Here is a 12,575-nt window from a genome sequence, read left to right on the forward strand (position 1 = left end):
TACCTTCTTAAACCTCCATTTTCTTTCTCGGAGAAAAGGAGAAATAGATAAGATCATTTGGTCATGAAGTTGTCAGGATTAAATGAGGAAATGTTAATAATGTCTTGGCCTCTGGGTAGATATTATACAAATGGGGTGTTTTGTGAGCAGTTTAAGAAGGGAATTTATGTATTATTATTATTTTTTAGTAACTGTTTGGCTGTTTCTGGATTGAGCACTCATATTTTGCTTTGGAGATTCCTATAGGAGTAATTTTGAAAAAAGTAAGCTACAGAATTGACACCAGCCAAGATTCTTTCCTGCAGGGATGAAGATGCTTGAAGTTTGGTAAACACTTTGTGTGTCAGCTGCACAGTTGGAGCCCTGGGGACCATCTTACTATTTCCCTTCTCCCTGTCTTGGGCAGTCTGTCATGGAAGGCCACTGCTTTTGATTAAGGAGTCTATCTAAAACCGGTGTATTTTTCACCGTCACTGCTTCAACTCTAACTATTGTTCTCCACCTTGGCTTCCCAGTTGGCTCCATCAGACCTGCTTTTGATATGACTTCATGCTGGGGCCACAGTACAGCTAGCTCCTTCTTCTCATAATGAAAGCTGGATCCTGTGGATACCTCCATCCTTTTCTTAAAAGTTTTTGTCTCTCCCATTGCCTACAGGTTGGGACAAGGGAACAATCCTAAGGCCTCAAATCCTTAGATTCTGGCCTCCAGTGGTTCCTCAGTCCTGCTGCCCATGGTCTGTGTTACACCCCTGTGTTCTGAAGGGTGCCAGCTTTATTTGAGATCTGGCCAAAGGACCCCTGTACTTATTGTCCCTTCTGTTTGAAATGTCCTTCCCTCTTCTTCTCCGTCTTTATCTTTTGCCTGCTTTAGAAACATGAATTGCCAAAGGATTTAGCTTTGATGCCACTTTTTAGGGAATTTCCCGTGATCTTCTTGACTAGGCTCTCATGGGCCCTGTAGTCTGAAAGCCCAGAATAAAGCTTGTGGTCACATAATGCAGCATTTGACTCCTCACTACATTTTAAAGCCTGCAATAAAATTACTATTGTTTCTACAGAGCCTTGTGCACAGAATGTCCTCTATATTGTTTGTTATATTAATAGCTACAGAGACCAGTTAGTAAGGTGGAACATTGGGATTAGTCTCCATGGACAAAGACCTTGTGCACTGTGTTTAGCTATTTGGACATTTTCCTATAGCTAATAAAGTGAGTGAAGCTTTGCATATCATTTTGTGTAGAGATAAAAATTGCCAGGACTTGATAAGTAGACTTTCTCAGTTCCTGCAGTGGTATCCGAGGGGCTGACAGAATCCAAAGAGGTTCAGGAGGAGGGGCCGTGTATCTCATGCCAGTAGAGCCACTCGTTATCTTAGGATTTGGGGTGTCTTAGGATCTAGGAAAGCCAACACAGGGTTGGTATTTGTGCAGAGACTGAGGCCTAGGGAATATGTGAAGGGCCTGTGTAACCAGAGATTTCTCAGTCCCACCTGCTCTCCCCCCCCCATCCCCACAGCCATTTATAAAATAATCACTCAGAGGCTTATATTAACTACAAACTGTATGGCCTGTGGCTTCAGATTCTTGCTAGCTAGCTCTTTCATCTTACATTAACCCATTCCTATTAATCTATATGTTGCCATGTGGCTATGGCATTACCAGTCTGTTGGCATTTTGTTGTTCCTTGGTCTGTATCTCTCTGACTCACCTTCTTCTCCCTGTATCTCTGCTTGAATTTCCCACCTGGCTGTAAGCTTTCTTGACACAGGCCAAAACGGCTTTATTTATTATCCAGTGGGAGCCACACATATTCCCAGCATACAGAAAGACATCCCACAGTAGGTCTGAGGCAGAAGCCATGGAGAGATGTATCATGATGCAAGTATTTGGGCTCATCAAGTACAGATTAGCTGTTGAACCTGTGAGTACAGGGCTCCTTTGTAGAGGAGCAGGCTTAACAGAGGGAAGAGTAAATAGACACCTTGGAGTACAGACTACTCCCGAGTGCGTAGAAGGAGGCTCATGGAGCAGGTAGGAAAGAACAGGGTTCTGAAAGCTGTGGATGTGGGGCGATGCCAGTTCTGAGACTGTTGGATGCTCTGTACTTGATATCTGAAGGGAATCTGTGGTAGGAATTGTGAAATAGAACATTTTCTCCAACTAAGACTCAAGCTCTGCTAAGTGATGCTTGCGAATGTTATGACTCTGTTATTTTATTTTTGCTATATATTGACAAGTATTCTACATAAAGTTTATTGTTTTCTTTGTACCCTTAGTTATTTATAGCTGTCCTCACAGTACATAGGATTTTAGGAGAAATCATTTTTTTTTTTCAGAAGCTTGTCATATTGACTTATCTAATAGCAATATGAATCCAGTCATTTGGTATTTAGGTCGACAAGGATGCTGTATTTTACTGGTGATTTTTAAACATAAAGGATGCCTGAGATTTGTAACCAGCTTTTCAAGTTGGTATGCATTGAAGCTTATCAGAGTAATTGGTCCATGAAATCAGATATTTATGCCCATGGATAAACTTGGGAGAGATCACGTTTTTCATCTTAAAGTGATTAGCTGTTTTATTAGATGCATTTTGTCCCTGTAGGTCTATGACTACTCACCACTGTTCTAGAGAGTTATTTTCCTTGGTGCTACATATACAGAAATGATGGGACAGCAAGAGCTCTTGGAGTCTAAAAGATCTATTACAAATTACTTTCTTGTCTACTGTGAACCTTAGTTCAAATCAAGACACAGCACCCATGTCTGATAAATATTATTCTAAGATAATTTACTGTTTATGGATTCCTTCCTCAGAAAAGATCAATATGATTATTTGGTAAATTTTCTATTTCTTGAACTTTTAGAAATCTTGTGGTGCTGTGTTTGTACAGTTTACTAAATATCCCTGCCTATCATGCCTGCTCTGGAGCCCCGTTAATGTCCTAATGCTGCCACGGCCACTTGGCACACTTGGCAGTGCAAGCGCTGTCTTAACGTTCTGTGACCTAGAGGAGGCTGAAGTGCACTCACAGAGTCCAAGTGTGTCCCAGCCACATCGTTCCAGCATCCCCAGAGGGGCCTCAATCTCTTGCCTCTTCTAGTCTCTAGAAGCCACCTGCATTCCTTGGCTTGTGACCTCTTAATTCTCCTTGCAAAACTAGCGAGGTCCCTTCTTTCAGACCCCTGTGTATTAGCCATGTCCTCCGAACATAGCCACTTAAGGACTTATGGGTCCCACAAGATTTTCCCAGACATGCTCCGCATTTCAAGTATCTTACCATATCTCCAAAGTCTGTGTGTGTGTGTGTGTGTGTGTGTGTGTGTGTGTGTGTGTGTGTGTGTGTGTGTGTTTGTGTGTGATAAAGCAACATTCATAGTTTTAGGGATAAGGATGCAAGCATCTTTGGAAGGGGGCTACTCTGCCTATCACAAGTAAAATCACTTGGGGAATAGCACCATCATCATTTTTTTTTTAAAGCACACAGTACTGAGTTTTAGTCATTAGGTTTAACAGCTGCTGCATTTGTTTATCATGTTAACATACAATTATAATCCAGTGTGGCCAAAAAAGGTCTCTTTTAAAGTGTCTTGGGGAAAAAGCCATTGGTAACCAAGGTTGTGGGATCGATAGCTGCTTTGAATCTAATCTCCAGGAATTTTTGAAACTGTTTTAGTGTTTATACATTCAGTTTTTCCTTTAAATAGTGCTAATTAAGTTTTCTCCTTTGACCCTGCGTAGTAAACTGAGGTTGAATTTCAAATTTACCTTCACCAAGAGTGACTGGTGTTTCAAAGGTTAGCAAGCTGTGAGTAGCTGAGATGTATCTTGAAAGTATTTTAGACAGTCTTAGTGTCAAAAGAAAAAAGGAATCTTGGAAAGCATTTAAATTATATTCATTAATTGGAGATCACCAGGGGATATTGAAAATAGAAGGTCAAAGTGTCAGATTGGCAGAATTACTGAAAGTAACAATGAACAATGTATTTAATACATTATATTAGATATTCCTTTATATTAGATACACAGAAAAACAAAGCCAGGGGAAATAGTCTAGTAATCACTTTATGAAAGGAACATTGCCCTCCCTCTAATAAAGATGGCTGCTAATTTGATGACTTACAGGGTAGAATTCATGGGAGAACATTTTAATATGAGCCTCCTAATTATATGGATTCTGTGTGTGTGTGTGTGTGTGTGTGTGTGTGTGTGTGTGTGTGTATAACTTCTATGATGAACATTGTGTTTATTGACTTCCCACATATTCACTAGCTGCCAAAGGAGTAATCAGTTAATAGGGGAAATCTGCTTGCAAATGTGTTCCTTCCTATCAGTGTGCATGCCCGAAAATGCAGAGACCAGGGTTCTTAGTCCATTATCCCCCTGCACAGATAGCAGGGTGCAATCAGAAATTCTGATCCTCCTCCAAAAAAAGGGGGTACAATCAGAAATTTTGATCCTCCTCTGGAAAAAGGGGGATACAATCAGAAATTCTGGGAGGGTTCTTTCCTGTGGTGGAGATAACCTCACATCTGCCTTACAAGTGTCACATTCATCTCTCTGATTTGACCCCTCAATTGAGATGCTAACGCTTCTGCTCCTTCCTCTCCTCCTCCATCTTCCTCTCCTCCTCCATCTTCCTCTCCTCCTCCATCTTCCTCTCCTCCTCCATCTTCCTCTCCTCCTCCATCTTCCTCTCCTCCTCCTCCTCCTCCTCTCCTCCTCCTCCTCCTCCTCTTCATTGTTCCTTGGTTCCTCCTTGTTGTTCCTTGGTTCCTGCCCATCATTCTAATACTTCATTCTTTCCTTGGTTTTATGTCTCGGTGCACATTCCTCCTCTACCTTACATTTAAGATCTGGGAGTCACCTGAATTTCAAAAGTAATACACTTTTTACTTGGCGGTTTTCCTCAGATGACTGACATTACCATTGTCATGCTACTCTGGTTATTTCTGCTTTCTTGCAGATCTATGTCTTATGCTGGAAGAGGGGTTCACCTGCTCACCCTTCACATGGATCAGCTAACTCTTTCCAAAATACTCTTTTTCTTTGTGTTCTTGGCTACCTTTATTGCTGTTACTCTTCTCTTACATCCATAACCAGTAGGCTCTGCATGATCTTGAGCTCAATTACTAAACTAGATAGAAAAATTGAATAATCTGAGACTTAAAAATGTAAGTATGAGAAAGTATAATATGTGCATTTTGATAGAAACACATTGAAAAGGTGGAGGAATGGATTATTCCCCATTAAACTAAAGATTATCAGAATGTGTGCATGAAAAGGTAGAAGATTCGAGGAGATCTGTAGAAGAGTCTGGGAACAAAGGCACACAGACTCACACTTCATTTCAAAGGAACAGTGAAGACAGGCCAACAAATGAAGTCTCAGGACAGTAGTGTGAACACAGAGACTCTAGAATGCCAGTGCATGCTATGTGTGGACAGCTGAAATTCTAATTATTTGTAAATATAACCTAGCTGTGCTTTAGAAGAATGAGAGATTAGGATCAAGGAGAGTATGTTATGTCAATCATAAGTATAATATCTAACAATGAAGTGGGATTCAGTATTGCAAAATCTGGCACATAGTTCCTATATTAACAAATTAAAAGGACCATGTCATGTATGATTTCCAAACTGAAAAAGCTCCTGAAAAATTTTTCATTTTTTTGAAAAATCACTTATATAAAATGTGATCAAATGTAGTAAAAGTTATTTTAACAATTTAGTAGCAAATACACTATATAGCAAAACATTAAAACGTTTACAACTTAAATAATTGAATAGGAGTGCTGTCATATTGAATATTCAGACATTTTGGAATTTTTGTTGAATTAATAAGCAAAATCAATATGAATGCTACAAATTTAGGAAAGAAGAGCTCAAACCACACATAGGTTTGCCATTTCTGTGATTTCATACATAGAAAACTAATTATAAAATATCACAATTAATAAAAAACATTGAGTTATTTTTAAAAAAAAAAACATTAGAAAAAGAAATAGCCTACAGGACTCTAATACATTGAGAGAGAAGTGGGAAGAACCCTACTTGAAGTAAAGTAGAACATTTTATCAATATCTGGAAATATGCAAAGACTGATACCCTTCAAATGCCAATCCTTACCAAAATGAACATTTAATTTAATTCCAAATTGAGTCCCATCATATTTTAATTTAAGTTGAGTATAAAACAACTTTCTACTAGAATTGTCGTCGTCGTCGTTCTGGTAGCATAGGGATCAACCAAGAGTCTGTGAACACAGTGGAGAACCTGGACTAAGACATCTGACATCGTGACGTGGTGGCGGGGGCAGTCAACTAAGAGAACAGCTCAGTTTTACTCAGTGAACTGTGCTAGTCCGCCTGGCCTTGGCCCATAGCAAAACAAATTCAAATAAAGACAACCTTTTAGAGAAGAAAGATCTTTTAAAGATGGTTTTAAGGAACTCTCCAGGTGAGGGAGAACTCAACCCAGAGTGGAAACCTGTATTCTGCAAGAGAAATGATACCCATCTCAAAGTAAGTTTGTTCTTAATCTGAAATTCTGCTCATTTTACTCTCACATTTTCCTTAAAATTTTATTTTATTTTATTTTATGTATTTGAGTATTTTACCTACCTGTATGTCTATGCACCACATCCATGCCTGGTGCCCTTAGAAGCTAAAAGAAGGCATTGGATCCCCTGGAACTGGAGTTATGGAAAGTTGTGAGCTGCCATGTGGGTACTGAGAATTGAACTCGGGTCCTCTGGAAGAGCTACCAGTGCTCTTAACTACTGAGCCATCTCTCCAGCCCCATCATTGTCACTTTTGAAAGCTGTTCTCATTGTGTCATTCTTTCTTGGCACTCTATTAGATCATAGTGCTTCAAAGATGCCATTGCATCATCTTCCCAATTCCAGTATTGATGATAAATAGTCACCATGTTCATAACCATCAGGGTCCCCCTCCTGCGAGTGTTTTCTACCCCCTGCCGTGTTTTGTCTTTTTCTCTTTCTGCTATCTGCCATACTATGCATTCATTTGTTTTATTTCCTGCCTTTACCTGGTAGAATTTATTGTGATAAAGGCAGTTAGGATTTTGTGTATTATAGGCTCCTAGCACTTAGTAAATACCTTCTTAATATGTGTTGAAATAAAACAAAACCTGAACGAACAGCATCGCCAAGACAATATAGATTGCCCAATTCTCTGTCCTCTTCCCTTTCCTCGTGTTTTCAACAATTGAATTTTCATTTCTATATTGTGGTAGTCATCTGTTTTCCCCAGTAAGCTGCAGGCTCCTTAAGGCAAAAGATGTGACTTCCCTTTCTTTGGATCATTAGTAACACAGGGTCTGTCTCACAGAATGTGCTAAGAAATGGATTTTGAATCAATGTATAACAGGCTTGCATGGATTTTTTTTCCTTCTTCATATATATATATATAACTAAACTTTGAAGACTCCCTAAATAATACCAGCTTGTGGGTCTCTGAATTGTCCCATCTAATGGTCACCATGCTGGATAGTTTTATATCGACGTAACACAACCTAGAGTCATCTGAAAGGAGGGACCCTCAATTGAGAAAAGGCCCCCATAAGATCCAGCTGTAGGGCATTTTCTTAATTAGTGATTGATCAGAGGGAGGGCCCAGCCCATTGTGGGTGGGGCCATCCTTTTGCTGGTCATCCTGGGTTCTATAAGAAAGCAGGCTGAACAAGCCCATGAGGAGCAAGCCAGTGAGCAGCATGGCCCCTCCATGGCCTCTGCATCAGCTCCTGCCTCCAAGTTCCTGCCCAACTTCCTTCAGTGATGGACTATGATGTGGAAGTGTAAGCCACATAAACCCTGTCTTCTCCAGTGCTTTGCTGACGGTGTTTCATTGCAGGGATAGTAACCCTAAGACAACCACTGTTTCCAGGACCCTCCATGTGTAGCTCTGTCCTCGTTACAGATGTTTTCTTCTGTTCACCCCACGCTTCCTTGGGCCAGAATTGACGCTCATCCTTGGTTCTCTATGCTTCTCTGGCTTCAGATTTTGTCCTTTGGCTTCAGTCAGTGGCTACTCAGGGTTAAAGGATTATTTTCTGGTTCACTTTCTGTTGTTGTGACCAGAACAACCTGGGGGAAGAAAGACTTCCTTGGCTTATACTTCCAGGCCACCAGCCATTATTATTATTATTTTTTTTTTTTTGGTTTTTTCGAGACAGGGTTTCTCTGTGTAGCTTTGCGCCTTTCCTGGGACTCACTTGGTAGCCCAGGCTGGCCTCGAACTCACAGAGATCCGCCTGGCTCTGCCTCCCGAGTGCTGGGATTAAAGGCATGCGCCACCACCGCCCGGCATCCACCAGCCATTATTGAGGAAGACAGAGAGAAGAGAGACTTGAGGCAGAAATCATGGAGGAAGACCCCTAGTTTGGCCTCCTTCTTCCTGGTTCATGTTTGGCCAGCATTCTTACGGTCATTGGTCCTCCTGCATCAGGTTCATCAGGTTACAATCAAGACTGTAGCTGTATTCTACAGACACGCCCACAGGCCAATCTGATCTAGCAATTCCTTCATCAGGGCTTTTGTCTTATGGGACTCTAGAGCAGACTGTGTCATTGACACTAGGACACACCTTTCTGCTATTGAAACCAGTTGTCTTTGTTCAGTTCCTGTGGTGAATTACTTTAAAAAAAAAATAAAGTAACAGTGTAGTACTCTACTTCTTGAAAATTATTTCCACTCCCATTCTTTCTTTTCCTCTGGTTGTCCCTCTTCTTTATACCTTTCCTTCCTATTTTTTCTACTCATACCCAAACCTCCCAAACAGGTTCCCAAGTCTCTATTGTTGGTCTTCTGCATGTTTTACTCTTCATAAATTCTGAGATTCAACTTTTTTTTTAAACACTGTGTACATTGATGGTGACTAAATCTAAATTTCCCATCTGAAACTTTTTTTTTGCAAGACCTATGTTTTTAATGTCTCCTGGATAGTTCATCCCAAATGGCCAGACTTTAGATCTCTTTAAATTTCAAAAAATTAGCATCTCTGAAAACATATTCTACTTGTTCTCCAAGCCTGTTCTCTAGTTTTATCTTGCTTAGTGGCAAACATCATTTCTTTGTTTAAAATAAACCTCTGGCTTCATTGTATATGTAGGCTAAAGACATGCTTAGCATGGTGTTTTAATTACAGTCTTCCTTTTTCTGGGAAAGGAAATAACTCAAGGCTGCTCAAACAATGGGATGTATAATAAAAATGCATGTTGGGAGCATGGAAATTCATGGAGATTGAAGATAGAAGTTCTGATTAGAGAGTGTGCACACCACCCCTGTGCTGGAACATCACAGCAGGAATGTGGTCCCTCTGTTTTCAGCTAGGAATTGCACAAGCTACCTACAGGGCTTGTGAAGAATGAATGCTGGTCCTCATCCCCAGCATTTCTGATTCAACAGATAACCACATTCTCAATGGTGCTCCCACAGTTTATCTTCCTAAGTATTTTTCAGGTGATGCTCATGCTGTTGGTGCCACATTTTGAAACCTTTAAGCTTCAGGCACATCATCTGTGAAAACTTTGATAACCTCCATTAGAACTGATTTTTTTCTCTGCTTTCATAGGTTTTCCTTCATGTTACATTAGACTAGTGGTTCTCAAACTTGAGCAAGCATCAGTTTGTTGAAAGACACTGCTGGTTGGACCACACAGAATTTCTGTTTTATCCATTTTGGAGTTGTAGCCTCCAAATTTGCATTTCCAGCAATATCCAGGGACTAATTATCCCTTTAGAGAACATGAATTCTAAGACCTTCCTTACTCACCTTTACTATCTGCTCACCTCAGAATTCCTTCATTGCTCTCCTTTCAGCTTGTTGATGTTGTTAAAGGTTCCCAACCATATGATTATTGAACACAATGAATACTCACCATATCTGGAATCAGGATGACCCCTCCTCTAAAATGTGTTTATGGATCGATATTATTATTATTTATTAGTAATGTGGTGGTGGTGGTCTGTGTGTGAATGTGTGCATGTGTGTGTGTGTGTGTGTGTGTGTGTGTGTGTGTGTGTGTGTGTGTGTGTAGGCATGTACATACATAGGGGTCAGATGACAATTCTCTGGTGTTAGCTCTCTCCTGCCACTTTGTAGGAATCATGGATTGATCTCAAGTCATCAGACCTGCAGGCAAGTGCCTCTACCTAAGAAGCCATTTTGCTTCACATATCACTTTCTCGATTTTATTTCCGTTCCCTCTAGGTCTCTCTTCTTCTGTTGTCTGGACTTAAAGTCCTGGAGATTAGCTTTTCCTTTCCTTTGGTTGTTACTGTTGGTTGTTTCTGACTCTACTGCTTGCAGGACCAGGGTCCCTCAGACATTCTCTCTGCTCTTCTCCTGGCTTATGGCTTGTGTTCACTGCCTTCCCTTTATCAGCATCCAGATGTCTGCAAACTTTGCCATCTGTTCTCACTTCTAGAGTGCCAGGAGCTACTGGAAGATTCCCTGGGTGGAGTTGGCTCCTTCATAGCAATTAAATCAATGAGTGGATGTCCCAGTCTTGGTTAAATGTCCCCAATGTTCCCTTTCCTCATGCTTCTGATAGTGCAAGTAGTCTTCAGTCTTTGATGAATGATCTTCTGAGTTGACGGTCAAGGCCATTTGGTGTCATTCCTCTCATGTTCTTCACTAGCATGCAAAATTCTTGTTTTCAATTTCTCACTGTCCTTTGAATCTCAGTGTGTGTCAGTTAGCTTTCTTTTGCAGTTATGAGACATCTGAAGTAAACAGCATAAAAGTGTAAATGTTTATTTTATTTCATGGTTTCAGAGTTCCATGGTCACTTTGAGCCTCTGGGTAGATAGAATGCTTCGACAGCAGAGATGTGTGGTAAAAGAGGCTACTTACCTTTTAGTGGCCAGGAAGAGAGGCAAGGAGGGAAAGAGAGAGGAGGGAGAGAGAGGAGGGTGGGAGCATAAGAACTCATACAAGGAATAGGCAAGGGTTTTAATACCCCCGTTTAAAATTTTATTTAATTTTTATACATATATAATAATTAATTAAGATTATTTTTACCCCCCATTACTCTCTCTCCACGAAGCCCTTCTTCTTCCCTGTTGATCCTTATGCAAATTCTGTGTCTTTTTAAATGGCCCACTGAGTTTACTTAGGGTTGCGCACATGAGCATTACAGGGTATTATTTTATGGAGACGATAAGACAGGTGACAGGAACATGTGAGGGCAAAGAAGAGAGCCAACAGAGGTGGAAAAAGAGGCTTTCAGCTCATCAGCTTTAGGAACCCAAGGATGGGAGCGGGGAAGCTCTTAGATGAGTCTAGGGAGACAGGAGGCCTTAGAACACAGGTAGGAGTTCCCTGTAATATTCAGGCCTTGAGAGTCCTCTTGAGAGTCCTCCTCCAGAGGCCTGCATATTGAAGACCTGGTTCCTAGCTGATGCTACTATTGGGGGGGGGGGACTTGAGTAGGTGAAGATTAGTGGAACTAAATTTTCAGTGGCTATACCACCGAAGAAAATGGCAGCTATAACTGCCTCAAGGAGAGGTGAGGCCTGTCAGCTGCTCTCCTATTCATGATGAAATGTTGATGGGCTTAATCTTTTTCAGGTCTTGGGCAGGTAACCATATCTGACATGAGTTATATGTACAATAGCCATATCATAGCCAGAAGATGCTACTTTAGAGTACTCTTACATCCTTTTTATCCATAGTTCAAGATGTTTGCTGAGCCTTGAATTGAGTTATGTATTCTCAACACTTTGGCCAGTTAGGGGCCTCTGCATTAACCACTGCTCATTACAGAAAAGCTTTATTGACAAAAGTTGAGAGTATGCCTAATTTATAGGCATATAGATGCACATTTAGAAGGCAGTTTGACAACATGATCATTTGGCAAAACAGTAGTAGGTAGTAGTAGGTTACTCCCTGTCTTAGTCAATGTTCTGTTGCTGTGAAGAGACACCATGACCATGGCAACGCTTATAAAAGAAAGCATACATTGCTTACGTTCTGAGGGTTGTCCATTATCATCATGGTGCTGGAGAGGTAGCTGAGAGTTCTACATCAGGATCAGCATACATCAGGAAGATGAGAGAGACACTGGGACTGGCTTGAGTATTTGAAACCCCAAAGCCCCAGTGACACACTTCTTCCAACAAGACCACACCTACTCCAACAGAGCCACAACAGCTCCAAGAAGGTCACACTTCCTAATGCCACTTCCTAAGCTTTCAAATATATGAGTCTATGGGTATAATTCTTATTCAAACCACCACACTCCTTAAAGACTATGATGTCGTGGTCTCTGGACCAGGTTGGCACACAGTACCAGGAATGAGTTTCCTCTGTGGAATGGACCTCAAATCCTATCAGGAGCTATTTGTTACCCACACAAGCATCATGGCACTATTATACCATTGAACACATCTTGCCCAGTAGGACTTTGTTACAACTTACAGGTTCTCAGCTGGGTGGGATTGCTGATGACTTCTCTGCCTGCAGTTTGTTAAACACGTCCTGGCACTATGAAAGCTCGTCATCAGGGAGAACCAATCTAGATCAGTTCCGGCATAATTTCTGTAGGTCCA

This window comes from Peromyscus leucopus, chromosome 13 (genome assembly GCF_004664715.2).
Source record: "Peromyscus leucopus breed LL Stock chromosome 13, UCI_PerLeu_2.1, whole genome shotgun sequence".
Classification (NCBI taxonomy): domain Eukaryota; kingdom Metazoa; phylum Chordata; class Mammalia; order Rodentia; family Cricetidae; genus Peromyscus; species Peromyscus leucopus.